The following is a 16831-nucleotide window of genomic DNA, read 5'->3' as shown; positions in this document are numbered from 1 at the left end:
GAAAGCTTCTGCACAGCAAAGGAAACAATCAGCAAAACTCAAAGGCAACCGACAGAATGGGAGAAGATATCTGCAAATGACATAGCAGATAAAGGGTTAGTATCCCAAATCTATAAAGAACTTACCAAACTGAACACACAAAAAACAAATAATCCAGTGAAAAAATGGGCAAAGACATGAATAGACACTTCTCCAAAGAAGACATCCAGATGGTCAACCGACACATGAAAAAACGCTCAACATCACTCATCATCAGGGAAATGCAAATCAAAACCACAGTGAGATACCACCTCACACCTGTCCGAATGGCTAACATTAACAACTCAGGCAACAACAGATGTTGGCGAGGATGTGGGGAAAGAGGATCTCTTTTACATTGTTGGTGGGAATGCAAGCTGGTGCAGCCACTCTGTAAAACAGTATGGAGGTTCCTCAAAACACTAAAAATAGAACTACCCTACGACCCAGCAATTGCACTACTAGGTATGTATCCAAGGGATACAGGTGTGCTGTTTCAAAGGGGCAAATGAACCCCAATGTTTACAGCGGCACTGTCAACAATAGCCAAAGTATGGAAAGAGCCCAAATGTCCATCAATGGATGAATGGATAAAGAAGATGTGGTGTACACACACACACACACACACACACACACACACACACACACACACAAAATGGAGTATTGCTCGGCAATCAAAAAGAATGAAATCTTGCCATTTGCAACTACGTGGATGGAACTAGAGGGTATTATGCTAAGTGAGATTAGTCAGTCAGAGAAAGACAAAAATCATATGACTTAACTCATACGAGGACTTTAAGATATAAAACAGATGAACATAAAGGAAGGGAAACAAAAATAATATAAAAACAGGGAGGGGGGGGCGCCTGGGTGGCACAGTCGGTTAATCGTCCGACTTCAGCCAGGTCACGATCTTGCGGTCTGGGAGTTCGAGCCCCGCGTCGGGCTCTGGGCTGATGGCTCGGAGCCTGGAGCCTGTTTCCGATTCTGTGTCTCCCTCTCTCTATGCCCCTCCCCCGTTCATGCTCTGTCTCCTTCTGTCCCAAAAATAAATAAACGTTGAAAAAAATTAAAAAAAAAAAACAAAAAACAAAAAACAGGGAGGGGGACAAAACAGAAGAGACTCATAAATATGGAGAACACACTGAGGGTTACAGGAGGGGTTGTGGGAGGGGGGAATGGGCTAAATGGGTAAGGGGCATTAAGGAATCTACTCCTGAAATCACTGTTGCACTATATGATAACTAACTTGGATATAAATTTAAAAAATAAATAAAAATTAAGAAAAACCTAAAATAACATATCATTACATACCTATTATGGATAAAACCACAATAAAAACCTGACAGTACTAAAAAGGTGATGAGGACCGACAACAATGGGAACACTCAGGTATTGCCAAGTGGAATGAACTATAGTACAATCATGTTGGGAAAAGGCTGAACAGTTTCTTTTAAAATTAAATAATTATTCACAATGCAACTCAAAAAAAGAAGTTTATTTATTTTTGAGAGAGAGAGAGAAAATGAGAGAGGAGGGGAGGGGGAGAGGGGGAGAGAGAGAATTCCAAGAAGGCTCCACACTGTCAGTGGAGAGCCCCAAAGCAGGGCTCAACCCACAAATCATGACACCATGACCTGAGCCAAAATCAAGAGTCGGATGCTTAACCAACTGAGCCACCCAGGCACCCCTGAACTATGTATTTTTAAAAGAAATATTTTGGTCTAGTCCCCTTATTTAGGGAAGAAAAAATTGAGGCTCTAAGAAATTCAGAGTGTCTAGAGCTCCACAGTGAGCTGGTAGCCAGAATTATACCAAGTGTCTTGATGTCCATCAATGTCCTTTCATCTTCCCCAAGCCCCCAGGATTTGGTCCACCATCTCCCACTGCCTCACCCAACCCAGCCAGATAGGAGAGAAGATTCCTAAAGCTAATGTGGCAAATGTCATCACCACAAGAGAACTAAGTTCTATACTCATCTTTCATTCACTTAATATATGTAAGAAAAATCAACCTTATTCTAGTCTATTGTATCTATTCATCTTAAAAAAAATTATTCAAGCATATGTCCTTTATAAAAACAAAGACAAGGGCGCCTGGGTGGCTCAGCTGGTTGAGCGCCAGACTTCAGCTCAGGTCATGATCTCACGGTCCATGGGTTCGAGCCCCCCAATTGGGCTTTATGCTGCTGGAGCCTGCTTCAGATTCTGTCTCCCTCTCCCTCTCCCTCTGCCCTTCCCCTGCTTGCTCTCTCTCTCTCTCTCTCTCTCTCTCTCTCTCTCTCAAAAATAAACATTTTAAAAACTGTGATATTAAAAAAAAAAAAACTCCTTGCTCATTCCTGTTTAGCGATTAAGATTAGTTTACTTCGGGCTAATTCTCCATTATTGGTTATTATTTACTGATGGGTTCATTAAATTCACTTTTTTTAAAGGGCGTTTTTTACCATCACAGGTAGAAATATTTCCCATAATCTCCATTCTTATACCAAGAACAAATCAGTGATACAAGAATTAAGTCCATACAGCTACCAATAAGCTCCCAAATTTAAATACAATGTTTTAATCTTTGTTTGCCCTTTCCTAGTTTTTCATGAAAATACTGAGTCAAGTATTTCCCAAAGTACTTTGTACCTAGTGCATCGAATTCTAATAGTTAAATAGATGCTCAAACTTTCTGACTTTCTATTTTAATTTTTTAAATGTCTATTTTTGAGAGAGAGAGAGACATAATGTAAGCAGAGGAGAGGCAGAGAGAGAGGGAGACACAGAATCCGAAGCAGTTCCAGGCTCTGAGCTGTCAGCACAGAACCTGACACGGGACTCAAACCGACAGACCCTGAGATCATAACCTGAGCCGAAGTCGGACGCTCAACTGATTGAGTCACCCAGGCGCCCTTAATTTTTTTAAAGTAATCTCTACACCAAATGTGGGGCTTGAACTCACAACCCTAAGATCAAGAGTCACATGCTCGGGATGCTTGGATCGCACAGTTGGTTAAAGCTCAGGTTGCGCCCCATGTTGTGAAGCCTACTTAAGATTCTCTCTGTGCCACTCCCTCCCCCTTTATTCTTCTCCCCCACTTAAGCTCTAAATAGATAGATAGATAGATAGATAGATAGACAGACAGACAGACAAAGTTTTTAGAGGGTCACATGCTCTGCACAATGAGCCAGCCAGGCACCCCTCAATTTTAAGTAAAAGAGTAACAGATAACAAAAGGAAAAACAATTCATTCTAACCAACGTTTTATTATCTATAATGTAGTTTTCTACTTTGTACCCTGAAATCTTAAGATTTTGAATATTAGATATAACCAGTCTAATGCAGGGAAAGATTTGAAATTCTTATTTATTTTTTTAAAGAGAAATTCAATGTTAAATGAAAATAATGTTGACAATTTATTACATGGGCATCAAATGAAAAAAAGAGAACAATTAGTTAAGAAGAATCAAAATAATTTCTCCCACACACATATGTCCCCAAATTTTACAAAGAAATTTAAAACTCTCAACATTAGGAACCAGAGACGCCTGGCTGGCTCAGTTGGTAGAGCATGCAACTCTTGATCTCGGGGTCCTGAGTTCAAGCCCCATGTTGGGTATACAGCCTACTTTAGAAAAGAAAAAAAAAAAAAAAACCTAGGAACAAACACAAATAAAATTGTATCCAGTAATATTTAAGTCAACTTGGAAGCATCATCATCACCTATAGTTCTGTACAAACTCCCTAACGATAAATGACCAAAGAAAGCAATAATAAAAATCAACAACTACACTAGGCAAATATCACTATTGAATGTATTGTCACAAACTGTCAAAGTATCACCAAGTTCTAGCTTAGGGTTGGGGTCTGGAAAATAAACAGGACAAGGGAATAAAGGTCTGTGTTTCCTAAAAGACATCATGACAGCCATCTATGACATCTTTTTTTAAATCTTTTTTTTTTTTTTTTTTGAGAGAGAGAGAGAGAGAGAGAGAGAGAGAACATGTTCAAGAGAGAGGGGGGAGGAGAGAGGGAGAGAGAGAGAGAGAGAGAGAGAGAGGGAGAGGGAGAGAATCTTAAGCAGACTCCACGCTCAGTGCAGAGCCTGATGTGGGTCTTGATTCCACAACCCTGGGATCATAACCTGAGCTGAAATGAAAAGTGAGACGCTCAACTGGCTGAGCCACACAGGCATCCCGACCTCTTTATTCAGGTCAGCCTTTCTTAGAGGATTAGTAAATACCACTTATTGATAGGAATTATCATGTAATGCTAATCAGTTTAATAAAACTATTTCATCTGAAAAGACTGTCTGCCTCTCTGTGCTGTAAGTATATGCAAAAATTAAACCCTACATGAAACATATTCAGGTCTGTAACCTGTAGGGGAGAAAGACCTTCCTCTGCCCTATGGTCCTTCTAGCTGCACTTAGAATCAAATTGACATGAGACAGGTTAACAGGAGAAAATCAAATTTAATAGGCGTACCAATGGAGAATCCACACAGACGTGAGATTCCAAAGATAAGGAGGCAACATGAAGCTTATAGAGGAGCTAAGGGAAAAGGTAGGGGCTTGAAGACACAAAGTGGAGAAAATTCATTAACAAGAAGGTGAAAGAAGATGTTTGGAAAAAACAAAAATGTTTTATTATGCAGATGAGTTCCTTAGTAAAAGGGGCCTCTGATAACACTTTCTTCCTGTTACACGTTCTCCTTTCCAATGTAAATTTAGGCAGTTATGGGGAGGCAGAGTACCTTTCCTATATCTACTGGGTTTCTATTACTTTTAACTCTAAATAATGGGGGGAGGGTTCTTTTTTCATTTTATTTACTTTAGAGAGAGAGAGTTAGGGAGAGGGGCAGAGGGAGAGAGAGAGAGAGAGAGAGAGAGAGAGAGAATCTCAAGGAGGCTCCACCTTGAGCATGAAGCCTGACACAGGGCTCAGTCCCACAGCCCTGGGATCATGACTTGAGCTGAAATCCAGAGGTAGACATTCAAACAACTCTCCTAACTCTAAATAATCTTTATGCCAAATTGGCACATTTGGGGGCAGCCTGCCCTGGGCCCCTACAAACCAAGACAAAGTCCCTTCCTCCTGAAATAAAAAGTCAACTTGTCCAAGCTCAGGCCTTCTCCCTCCATTCAGTTATGACCTCCTCCTCAAACCTGGGCACATGTTGGCAAATGAGCATTTAAAATGAGTATTTCAAAGATGGTGTGCAGAGTCAAAATGTACCACAATGGGACATCAGAGTTTGCTGTTTGAAAATGGTAAGTCACTTTATATTGTGAACCAACTAGTTCATAATTTATTTGCTAGCATTGAGATTTCAAGCACTAGCTGTTCTTAAATAGGGACTATGATATATTTACCAATTACTGGACTATTGAGTACTATTAAACAATCATAAAACAGCTACCATTTCTTGAGACTATTGTATTCCAGGTCCTTTAGAGATGCTTCTCTGTACATTACCTAGTTTAATCCTCTCAACAACCCAATGGGGCAGGCTTTAGACATTCCATTTTATGTAGATGAGAATCCAAGATTTAGCCCACTCCACATAGAAACTTAACCTGGGGCTACTTCAAATGGACCTCTCCTTTAATAACTGCTCTCTCCCAGAAGAGGATTTTACCCCAGGCCATCAATTCCCAAACTGAGCACCAAGACACTCTGGATACTGTAGCAAATTCACAAGGGCAATTTAGGATATTTGAAAGTTTCAAGGGAAACCTGGTATATTCAACATATTGGACACCGCAGAACCTATAAACCAGAATTCAAAGTTTCAACGTTAGATCACGTTATATTCCTATCAATGACATCATACACATCTTTGCAAAACCTGTGTTTTCAGTGGATGCTGTGATAAAAAGTGAGTGCTGCAGAAAAATTTAAGTGGAACAGGAAATGAGAGTGGTGATATCCAATCTGATCCCAAGATTTAAGAATTAGTACAGGCAAACACATCCTGCTTGTAACTGTGGTTATTTAAGAATGATAGAACAAGATTTTTTCTAGGGGTACCTGGGGGCTCAGTTGGTTGGCCATGTGACTTTGGCTCAGGTCATGATCTCACGGTTCGTGGGTTCAAACCTTGCATCGGGCCCTCCACTATCAGCACGGACCCTGCTTTGGGCCCTCTGTCCCCTGTCTCTCTCTCTGCACCTCCCCTGCTCTAACACATGCTCTCTCTCTCTCTCTCTTTCTCTCAAAAACCAAAAATAAACATAAAAAAACCAATCAATAATTTTTCTCAGTTTATTTGTATTATTTTTTAAAAATACCTTCTATGGAGGCATCTAGGTGGCTCAGTAGTTTAAGTTCTGACTCTGGTTTTCAGCTCAGGTCATGATCTCACTCATGGTTCATGAGTTCGAGTGCACATGGGGCTCTGGACTGGCAGTGTGGAGTCTGTGATTCTCTCTCTCTCCTGCTCTCTCTGCCCCTCTCCTGCTCTCTCTCACTCTCAAATTAAATAAACTTAAAAAAAATAGCTTCTATGTTGTTAGGACATAAATACTTACTACGTTGCTTGAACATAACTATGACTAACTACTTACAACGAGGGGCACTGTGAAAAAATTACTAAGATACTAAGGGAGCCATGAACCAAGTTTAGGAAACTTTTGCCTTAACCAAGAAGTGAAGAATTGTGTAAGATTCTCTGAGCTGACACAGAGTTGTGTGACCCCGAGAAAATAACTTAAGACAAAGTCCATAACACAAGCATAATAACCAGGAAAGGGAGAATTTGGATTAAAACCATTTTTAAAGGTTGCTCTCAGTCAGTTTAATCCTTCAAATCTCACAAAATGTTTCCTGGGATAATTTGTATTTAAAAAAAAAAAAAAACTTCTAAAACACATGCACACAAATTACTATTTTTCTAATTCTTAGCGACTCAAGCAAAGCTTTTAAAAATTATAGCCTCTAGGCTATGTTGGAAGAGACAGGGCCTCCCCTGCACAGACAGAACACGCCCATGGAGGCTGTGCCAAGAAAACCTGAGGAAAACCTTGAAAGACAGACTGCCCCATCCCAGTACTTTGAGATTGTCACCTTTTTTGTGGTTTGCATCCTACTGTCAATATCCTGCTTTTAAGTTCAATAAGAATGCTCCAGGTTATTGTGGAAATGCTTGTTTGGAAACTTCCCTTTCACAGAGTTTTTTACATAGCATATGATGTGTGCAAAGATAGGAAAAAATTAACACAAAATCCCGACTAATGGTTCCTTGCAGGGAGGAGAGGTGGAATGCCATGGGAGGGGTACTAGAGTGTGGTGGGGGTAGGGGTGGAGGACTCCAAGGTTCGGGGATGCTCTATTTCTTCAGCTGAGTGATGAGTGCTTTGGGGTCTGTGGGTGCTATTCTTATTCTTTAAATTTAAAGCATAGTTTGATATTTTGTGCAGGTATATTTTAGTGAGGGTAAGGCGCACCAGAAATTCTATGTGGGAGGGCCTCCAGAGTTGAAAGTATGCCTTGTCTCTAAGTTGAGCTGGATCACTTAGCCATCAGCCTTTACTTGGAATAAATGCTTAGCGGGAGGGCTCTGGAGAGGCTGACAGGTTGAAGTGGGAAGTTAAGGTACATTTTTGGTAAAAACAAGGAGTTAACAGATGAGCATTTCTCTCTTTTTTTAATATTTAGGGATGCCTGGGTGGCTCAGGCGTTTAAGCATCTGACTTCCACCAGGTCATGATCTCACGGTTGGTGAGTTCAAGCCCTGCATCCAGCTCTCTGCTATCAGCACAGAGCTCACTTCAGATCCTCTGTCCCCCTCTCTCTCTCTGCCCCTCCCCTGCTCTTATATGCTCTCTCTCTCAAATATAAATAAACATTTAAAAATATATATTTAAAGTTTTCATTCAAGTAATCTTTACCCAGCGTAGGGATGGAACTCACAACCCTGAAATCAAGAGTCACATGCTCCACTGACTGAGCTGGCTAGGTGCCCCATCTTTATCACCCTTGATTTACGCTGTCCAACAACGTGCAGCTAGTTGTTTTATGGTCTCTTATTCTTCTTTAGCCTGTCCAGCTCTCCCCTCCCCACTTATGACCTAGAGGACAGAAAACTCTTCCAATTTTAATTTATATCCCTAATTTTTAAAAAATTATTCATTTGCCATATGCTAAGCACCTGCTAGGGATGGCAAAAGGAAGTTAAACATGTATCGTTGCACCTGCTATATGCAAGAACAAAAGATTGCCATTGCTATTTTAGGAATAGGAATTATCACCTCAGAGATACACTTGTGGCACTGCCGTGGACCCAGGTGTATTTGTCTTCATTGCCAAGTTCTTTCCACTTACTTTGGCCTGATAGGCATTACTATAAACACGAATGGATATCATCATCCAACAGGTTCACAAAAAGGATCCCTAACGTTCAAGAGCACTATGCCAAGCATTTTACTGGCATCATTTCATTTATGAAATATACCCAGTTATGTATAATACACCAAGTTTACAGTTTTAAAAACTAAGTTTCACAAAGCAGGTTTCCCAGGCTGGTCCAAGCGCAGTGATGTTTACAATGAATTGATCACAGCCTGTTACAGATGTCTTTGTTCCTTCTCCACTCCCACTGATTCATTTGACAACCCTTAAAAGAAAAAAAAGAAAAAGGGAGGGAGAAGGAAGGAAGGAAAAAGGTAAAAAGAAATGGGTTTTCCAAAAGAAAGAAAGAGAAAAAGTAAAAAGAAATGGGTCTTCCAGTCACAAACTTAACAAGTGGTGGAATCAACACAGTGTCATAACCCCAAAGCAGATCTCAACACTACTTGAATCATCTCGCTGTGCTGCCGGGAAAACATTCTTGACCAGCTTTATGAAATTCAAGCCCCTCTCAGGTCACAGATAATGCTCCACACTTCCCCTCCCGCTCCCCAAAATACCGGAAGCACTACACTTAAATCCCCAAGACAAACTGGTGTCCGAACTCAAACCAACGTGCTCGCTTCCTCCGCCCCGGCCCTGGGAGATGCCACCTGCTAACTCTTCACAGGGCTTAATTCCGGCCAGAGCGGATCTCGCTCCCATTCTCCCGGGTCTGCGCCTCTTGCAGTCCTCAAAGGGGTAAGGGGATGGGGCGGGATGGGGCGGGGGGGGGGGGGGGGGTGCGGAAAAGCTGCTGGCGCGAGCAAGCCGAACCCGGTCCCTCCGAGGCCGGCCCGCAGGCCCGGGGACCCCGGAGAGCGTAAGGCGACCAAAGGAGACCCTCCTTTTCGCCCGCAGACCGCCAGCCACCGCATCCGGGAGAAAAGCCGGTGACCCCCACCCCCCTACCACCACTTTCTTCAAACTCTGAGCTCACTGGAGAAAGAGGAGGGGGACAAGCAAAGACGACAAAGTTCTCCGCCCCCACCCAAAGTTCTCTACTCTGGGGAGGCGAGTGAAGCAAAGCGGTAAGGGAGGCGTCCTAGGAAGACCCCCTCCCGTCCGGGCTTTCCGGAGGCCGCAGGAGAGGGGGCAACGCGCTCCCTCTGAGTCTCTTCCCCAGGCAGACGCCGACAAGGGGGGGGGGGGGGGCCGAGGGAGCAGCGCCCCCACCTCCAACACCGTCCTCCCCGGCTCGGAGGTTCTCCGGGAGTGGGGGGCGCCGGCCCTCAGATGAAGGGGTCTCCAAAGAACCGAGCGAGGTCGCACCATACCTTTCTCGCGCGCGCCGGACGTCCGCGCCGCAGGGACCGCGGCCGGCGACAGGGTGGGGGGCGAGGCGAGACGACGGGGACGCGTTCTCGCAGGCTCCGGCGGCCCCTGGGCCTCGGCGCCGCGCAGCGCCGCGCCTCCAGCCGCCCGCTCGCCAGGCTGCGCTCCCCGCTCCCGCAAGTAACCTGTGGCCGAGCCCGCCGCGCCCGCAGCCCGCACGGCCCTGGCCCCGCCCCGCCCTCGGCTCCTAACCTGGGGCCGCAGCGCCCCGCAGCGGCCTGCTCCCGGCACGGCGGGGACCGGGGGGAGGTGGGGCCCCTAAGGCCCTGGGGCTGGCGCTGGGCTGCAGGCCCCTCCCAGCTCGGGCCGCTGTCCCTTCCTTGCCCCCCGGGGAAGCCTCCTTCCAAAGAGTGGAAGGAAGGGGGGGCTGCAGCGGGGTGATCTTGTCCGGGCACTGGTCTCCAGGAGGTTTATTGGAGGGAGAGGAGAATTAGGGAGTTAGGGAGGAGAAAACCATGCCTCACCCCGTGGCCAAACGGATATTTCAGTATATTCATAGTTCACTTAACTGGAAGGGCTCAGCGGAAGCTCAACAATGATAAATGATGCAGATTCATGAGAGAGCTGGAAAAGGGAAAGGAAGCCCTTATTCCAAACAGCTTATCTGTCAGTAGCTTGTCAAAACCATCCACCCCATATGACACTGACAAAAGCATTGCGCATTCCTGACTCCTATATTCAAATCACACTCTATACACCATTAACTTGGTCAGGTTTTGTCTGGTTTTCAGTTACTTCCTCAGTACCTAGAAGAGTTCCCTGAACAAAGTGAGCATTCAATAAAGTATTGTTGCATGAATGTGTCAATGAATGGAACCTCATTCAACCTTTTGAAGACAACAGGTAACTGCTGTCCAAACACAGCTGGAGGGGGAGGTGGAAACCTAGAAGGGAGTCTCCGTCTTACCCGAGGTTTGGGACAAGCTTATTTTGAACCGGATTTTTCTTATCTGCTTTGAAAAAGGCCTGGTTTCCAGAAGTAAAGAAATATGATCATCTCTGCCTTTTTCATGAGATGTCTGTCTCCCTGTCTCTTTCAGGGAGCATTAGGTAGAAGAAATCCAACCAGCTCCAACTCACACCAGGGAAGTGCTTGATTTTCCTCTACAATTTCAGAACTTCCACACCCTATAGCCATAGCTGCAATTTTTCTTGGCAGGGTGTGAAACCTCTTCTGTCATTTGACCCTCTTCAGATTTGTTCCCCATCCCTGTCACTCTGCATCTAGAGCTGTTAGAAGAACACGTTTCCCTTCCCTGCCCATCAGTAGCTCTGGATTTCTCTCCAGGGAATCACCAGTGACTTACAGGTGACCCCCAAAGTCAAGATATGTATGCATGACCTTTCAAACCGATCATTTCTTTCTTATACATTTCCAGATTAAAGAGTTTTCCTAGTAGCTACTCCCTTGAATGAACTTCCAGAGATACAATGTTGCATTCCTCTGGGAGGCTTTTATAATATCACCATAAAGTCAAGATGGAGTTTTAAGTTACATTTGTGGGCAGTCAGAGCAATCAGGCATTAATTCTGCTGAAAGGAACAGAAAGCCCAAGCTGGCCTATAAGACATGTGAATGCTGCTGGAAGCCAACTGGCCTGTAATTGTTCCCAGACCTTGATTAGTGGGAATTCCTGACAGAGGGGCCTCATGAAAACCAAAGCAGAAGGTGGGTGAGCTGCCTGGAGATCTTGTTTGCTCGTCTCCAAGTGGGCACACAGTCTTTGGGAAACTAATGAAAAGACACTCTAAACCTCCCTCCAAATGAGGAAGGCTCCCAGCCTACAGTTCCATTCTTATACCTCAATTCAGCTTAATCAAAGCCAGCCTCATATATCCGCCTCACTACTTTTTCCTTCTGCCTCGTGAGAAAGAAGTCTGTTCTGCCAATGATAATTTTCCCTGCTTCCTGAGAATATAATCTGCTCTGATTTCTAGCAACATTTCTTTAATGAGTTGACTGCACTAGCTATTTTTCATGTCATTAGCTTCAATTCATCCTTCAGTCCACCATTCCAGCTTCTATCCCTGCCATTCACTCCCTGAAACTGACCTTGCTAAAGCTTCTACCCAAGGAGACTTCAATGTGCCTCACCACAATCATATCCTCCTTCTCCTCCAAAGGAAACCAGCATGCTAAATTTTGTGTTAGCTTTTGTGGCTTTCCCCTCAGAGCAGGTGAAGGTGCAACTCTCCTCAATCATCCTGAATCCAGGTTCTTCTGCCACCAGCCACCTCCACCAGGCCACCTAAATTCAACCCCAAGAAGGTCAAAGTCATATACCTGAGGTGCACCCTTAGGGAAGTCCATACCACATTGGCCCTGGCCCCCAAAATTGGCCCCCTGGGCTGATCTGTCTCCAGAGAGTTGGTGATGACATCACAAGGCAACCTGTAATTGGAAGGGTCTAAGGATTACAGAGAAACTGAACATTCAGAACAGATAGGCCCAGATTGAAGTAATACCTTCTGCCTCTGCCCTGATCAGAGCCCTCAAGGAACCACCAAGAGACAGAAAGAAGCAGAAAAACATTAAGCACAGTGGAAATATCACTTTTGATGAGATTGTCAACATTGCCCTACAGATGCAGCACCAATCTTCAGCCAGAGAACTCTCTGGAACTGTTAAAGAGATCCTGGGGACTGCCCAGTCTGTGGACTGCAATGTTGCTGGCCACCATCCTCACAACATCATAGATGACATAAATAGTGGCATAGTGGAATGCCCACAGCTCCTTAAGAACTGCAGAGGAAAATATTTCAATAAAGGATCATCTGACAACCAAAACAAAACTTGTGTGTGTATTAATAATTCTCTTATCACAAATATATATATGTATATATATATATATATATATATATATATACACACATATATATATATCCCTAATCACTACATTGTACAGTTTTGCTAATTTTTGAACTTTGTCAATGGAATCATTCCACACTCTTCCTATGCAACTTGGTTTTTCCACTCAGCATTCTGTTTCTGAGATTCAGCTATTCAATTTCTCTGCTATATAGTGTTTCACTGTAAGAAGATACCACAATTTATTTATCCAGTCTACTTTTGGACATTGGGTAGGCTCCAGTTTTTGCTGTTGCAAACAGTGTTGCTATGAACACTCTTAAATATTTCTCCTGACGCATGCACTTAAGAGTTTTCAGGATCTTTATGTAGGAGTGGAATTTTGGGGTCTTAAGGTATATGTGTGTTCAGATTTACTAAGTAATGCCAGACTGTTTTCTAAACCAGTTTGTACCAATTTTCATTCCCATCAACAATGTACTAAAGTTCTGCTTCCTCTACATCTTTGCCAGAGCTTGTTTTTGATTTGTGTGTGTGCTTGTGAAATTATTACTTATTATGATGATTTGTATTTCCCCAATTACCAGTATAATTGGGCATCTTTAATATTTATTAACTATTCTTATTTTCTCTTTTGTTAACTGGTCATATCTTTGGCTCTGTTTCAAGCGTTTGTGAAATCCTTCCTGACCGTGAGGTGTACAAATATTCTCCCATATTTTCTTCTAAAAGTTGTAAAGTTTTGCCTTTCGTCTTTAAGTCCATATTCCATCTGAAATTCATTTCTCCTCTCATTTGCTGTGCCAAAGAGATCTTATGAGTTTCCATGTATGATTGGGTCTGTTTCAGGTTCTCTATTTTGTTCCATTTGCCTGTTCCTGTACTTAGTACCACACTGCCTGAAAATCTGTGGGTTTTTTGTTAAATCTTGATTTCATAAAGAATTTCAAGTGTTCTTAGCTCTTTTCTCTTCCACAGGCATTTTAGGATTGTCTGTCTGGCTCCATGAAAATTTTGTTTCTTGTTTTTTAATTTTTTTAATTTATTTTAAATTTATTCAATTTTAATTTTGAGAGAGAAAGGGAGAGACTGAGAGTGGGGCAGGGTCAGAGAAAGAGGGAGATACAGAATCTGAAGCAGACTCCAGGCTCCAAGCTGTCAGCACAGAGCCCAATGTGGGACTCAAACCCACAAATCGCGACATCATGACCTGAACTGAAGTTGCACATTTAACCAACTGAGCCACCCAGGTGCCCCTAAATTTTTAAACTTTTTTAAGTAAACTCTCCACCAAACATGGGGCATGAACTCAACAACCTAAAGATCAAGCGTCACATGCTCTACTGAACCAGCCAGGCACCCACCCCTCCATGAAAACTTTGTGATCTTGATTTGAAATCACAGTGAACCTATGTGTTGGGTGGCAATTTTTATTCACAATTATTTGTTCTGTTCCTATATTTGCCATACTTTCCTATAGTGACATAGACTCCTCTGCCCCACTGTTTTGGGGCTTGTGTGACTTACCTTGACCAACACCATGTTGGAGCAGAAGCTTTAAATATGTCGTGGGCTTTAGTGATTCTTCTCCCCTGCTTCTCTCACCTTGAGCTTTTGCCCTATGCCAGGAGAATATCATGCCACAAAGAGTGGCTGCCTCTTTAGCTGGGGTCTCGCTATGAGAAAATACATGGAATCACACAGAGCCCAGAGTGGCTACAGGTGGTCTGCAGTCCTCGCATAATGGGAACAAGAAATACATTGTTTGCTGCTACTGTAATTTCGAGAGAATTAACATGTTTACACTGTTGAGTCTTCCTATCTATGAACATGTGTGACATGTATGTCTATTTGCTTAGAACTTTAGTGACTTCAAAAGTTTCAGAACTTTCCATTTTCTGAGATTTATTATCTTTTTTTTTTTACCATTGCAAGTGTATCTCTTAAAAAGTACATTTTCTACCCTTTTTGTTGTCAAGAGAATGCAAATATCTTTGTTTACTAAACTTATACCCAAAAAGATTGCTAAATTCTGTTATTAATGTGAGTAATTTATAGATTATTTCATTTTCTATGTACCTATAAATGATATTTTATTTCTTCCTTTGTAATCCTTATATCTTTAAAAAAAATTATTTTGAGGACTGTCTGGGTGTCTCAGTGGGTAAAGTGTCCAACTCTTGATTTCGGCTCAGGTCATAATCTCACCACTCATGGGATCAAGTCCCATGTCGGGCTCTGTGCTGACAAGCAGAGACTGCTTGGGATTCTCTCTCTTCCTCTCTCTGCCCCTCTTCCACTCTCAAGATAAAGAAATAAACATTAAATTTTTTTGAGATAATTACAGATTCACAAGAAGTTGCAAAATAGTATAGACAAGTCCTTTGTATCCTTCACCCAGTTTTCCCCAACAGTTACATTTTACAGAACTATAGCACAATATCAAACCAGGAAATTGACATTGGTACAATGTATGTGCAATTTTATCTCATGTGCAGCTTTTTTTAACCACCATCACAATCAGGATAAAGAACTATTCCATCACCACAATGAATTGTACTCACACTCCAGACCTTCCTTTTTCCCCATACCAGCCTAACCCCTGACAGCCACTAATCTGTTTTCCATCTTTACAATTTTATCTTTCAAGAATGTTATATGAATAGAATCATATGGAACGTGACCTGTTAAGACTGTCTTTTTTTTTTTTCCCAGTGTAATGCCCTAGAGAGGCATCCAAGTTGTTGGCATGTTTCAACAGTTCATTCCTTGTATTGCTGAATAGTATTCCACGGTATGGATGTACCATAGCTTGTTTAACCATTCATCTTTTGAAAGGCATCTGGGTTGTTTAGATGTTTTGGATATTGTGAATAAAGCTGCCATGAACAATCATGTACAGGTTTTCATATAAACATGGTTTCATTTCTCTGAGATAAGTGTCCAGAAAGGCAATTGCTGGGTTGTATAGTAGTTGCATGTTTACTTTTATAAGAAACTACCAAACTGTTTTCCAGAGTAGCTATATCATTTTACATTCCCATCGCCAATGTATGAGAGACCCAGTTTTTCCACATTCTTGCCAGCATTTGCTGTTCTTTTTTTTTTTTTTTTTTTTGGCCATTTTGATGGTATGGAGTTGTATCTCATTGTTGTCCCAATAATTTGAATTTCCTTAATGGCTAGTGGTATTGGACATCTTTTACAGTCTGGAGGGTTTTTTTAAATCATTATTTTTAATTTTTTTAATACTCATTAAGCCATGAATGCATAGGGAATGGATTCCAGCAGCTCAGGCTCCACTTCTCACAAAGTGTGCCTCCCTGCGGGGGCAGGTGGATGCTCCAATTTATCCAATCATCTTTCTCTTGGGCTTCCTTCTTTTTCTGATCATTTTCCTTCACTTTTTCAGGAAGCCCTAAGGACTCTTAGAGTGCTCAATACAGACATTAATTCTCTTGGCAAGAATGTTGCCTTTAACCCGTTTGTTTACAACAATGCCAACAGCATGCTGGGTAACACTGCAGACTTCCAGTTTTGCCATAGGAACATTTGTGGGACATTCCTTTTTGAATAGTGCCCATTGCCTTGATGTCTACCACGTCACCTTTCTTGTAGATTTGCATGTATGTGGCCAAAGGAACAAATCCATGTTTTCTAAGGCCTAGAGAATATATAGTGGGTGTCTCTCCTTTTTCTCTTTGGGTTGGTCATTTTGGAAGACCAAAAGATGGTGGTTCTGGCCAGAAGACTGAACATCTTTTCATGTGTTTATTTGACATCCCTATATTTTCTTCAGTAAAATACCTTTTCATGCTTTTGCCTGTTTTCCAACTGGATTTTATGTTTTGCTGTTGAGTTTTGAAAATTCTTTACATATTATAGATGTGAGTCCTTAGTCAGATACATGGTTAACAAATATTTTACTCCAGTCTATAGCTTGTCGTTTATTCTCTTTTAAAAAAGAAAGAAAGAGAGAGAAAAAGAAAGAAAGAAAAGAAAGAAAGAAAGAAAGAAAGAAAGAAAGAAAGAAAGAAAGAAAGAAAATTCTTTTTCTTCTCTAATCTCTATGCCCAACATGGGTCTTGAACATGCCCAACATGGTCTAAGATCAAGAGTCTCATGCTCTATCGACTAAGCTAGCCAGCTGCACCTTGTCTTTTAATTCTCGACAGGAAGTTTGCAAAGAAAAAATTTTAATTTTGATGAAATATAATTTATCAGATTTTTTCTCTTATGGATAGTACTTGTTTTTGGTGTCACAATCTTTTTGTTTCTTTTAGCTATCTTATGCAAT

The 16831-nt window shown here is 42.2% G+C and overlaps 1 protein-coding gene and 1 pseudogene across 2 annotated transcripts in view; both read right to left on the bottom strand.

Moving 5' to 3' along the window:
* Positions 1–9789, bottom strand: part of ANKRD6 (ankyrin repeat domain 6) — a 229443-nt gene extending 219654 nt beyond the window's left edge. The window contains exon 1 of one of the 2 annotated variants that reach the window (XM_047857753.1): positions 9668–9789. The gene's annotated coding sequence lies outside the window, so the exon portion shown is untranslated. The remainder of the gene's footprint in view (positions 1–9667) is intronic. The other variant, XM_047857754.1, reaches the window with a different exon arrangement.
* Positions 9790–15789: 6000 nt separating this feature from the next.
* Positions 15790–16248, bottom strand: LOC125165224 (60S ribosomal protein L21-like; annotated as a pseudogene).
* Between the last annotated feature and the right edge of the window lie 583 nt (positions 16249–16831).

Source organism: Prionailurus viverrinus, chromosome B2 (genome assembly GCF_022837055.1).
Source record: "Prionailurus viverrinus isolate Anna chromosome B2, UM_Priviv_1.0, whole genome shotgun sequence".
Lineage (NCBI taxonomy): Eukaryota > Metazoa > Chordata > Mammalia > Carnivora > Felidae > Prionailurus > Prionailurus viverrinus.
Note: the sequence above shows the minus strand (reverse complement) of the source record. Positions and strands in the feature narration are given on the sequence as shown.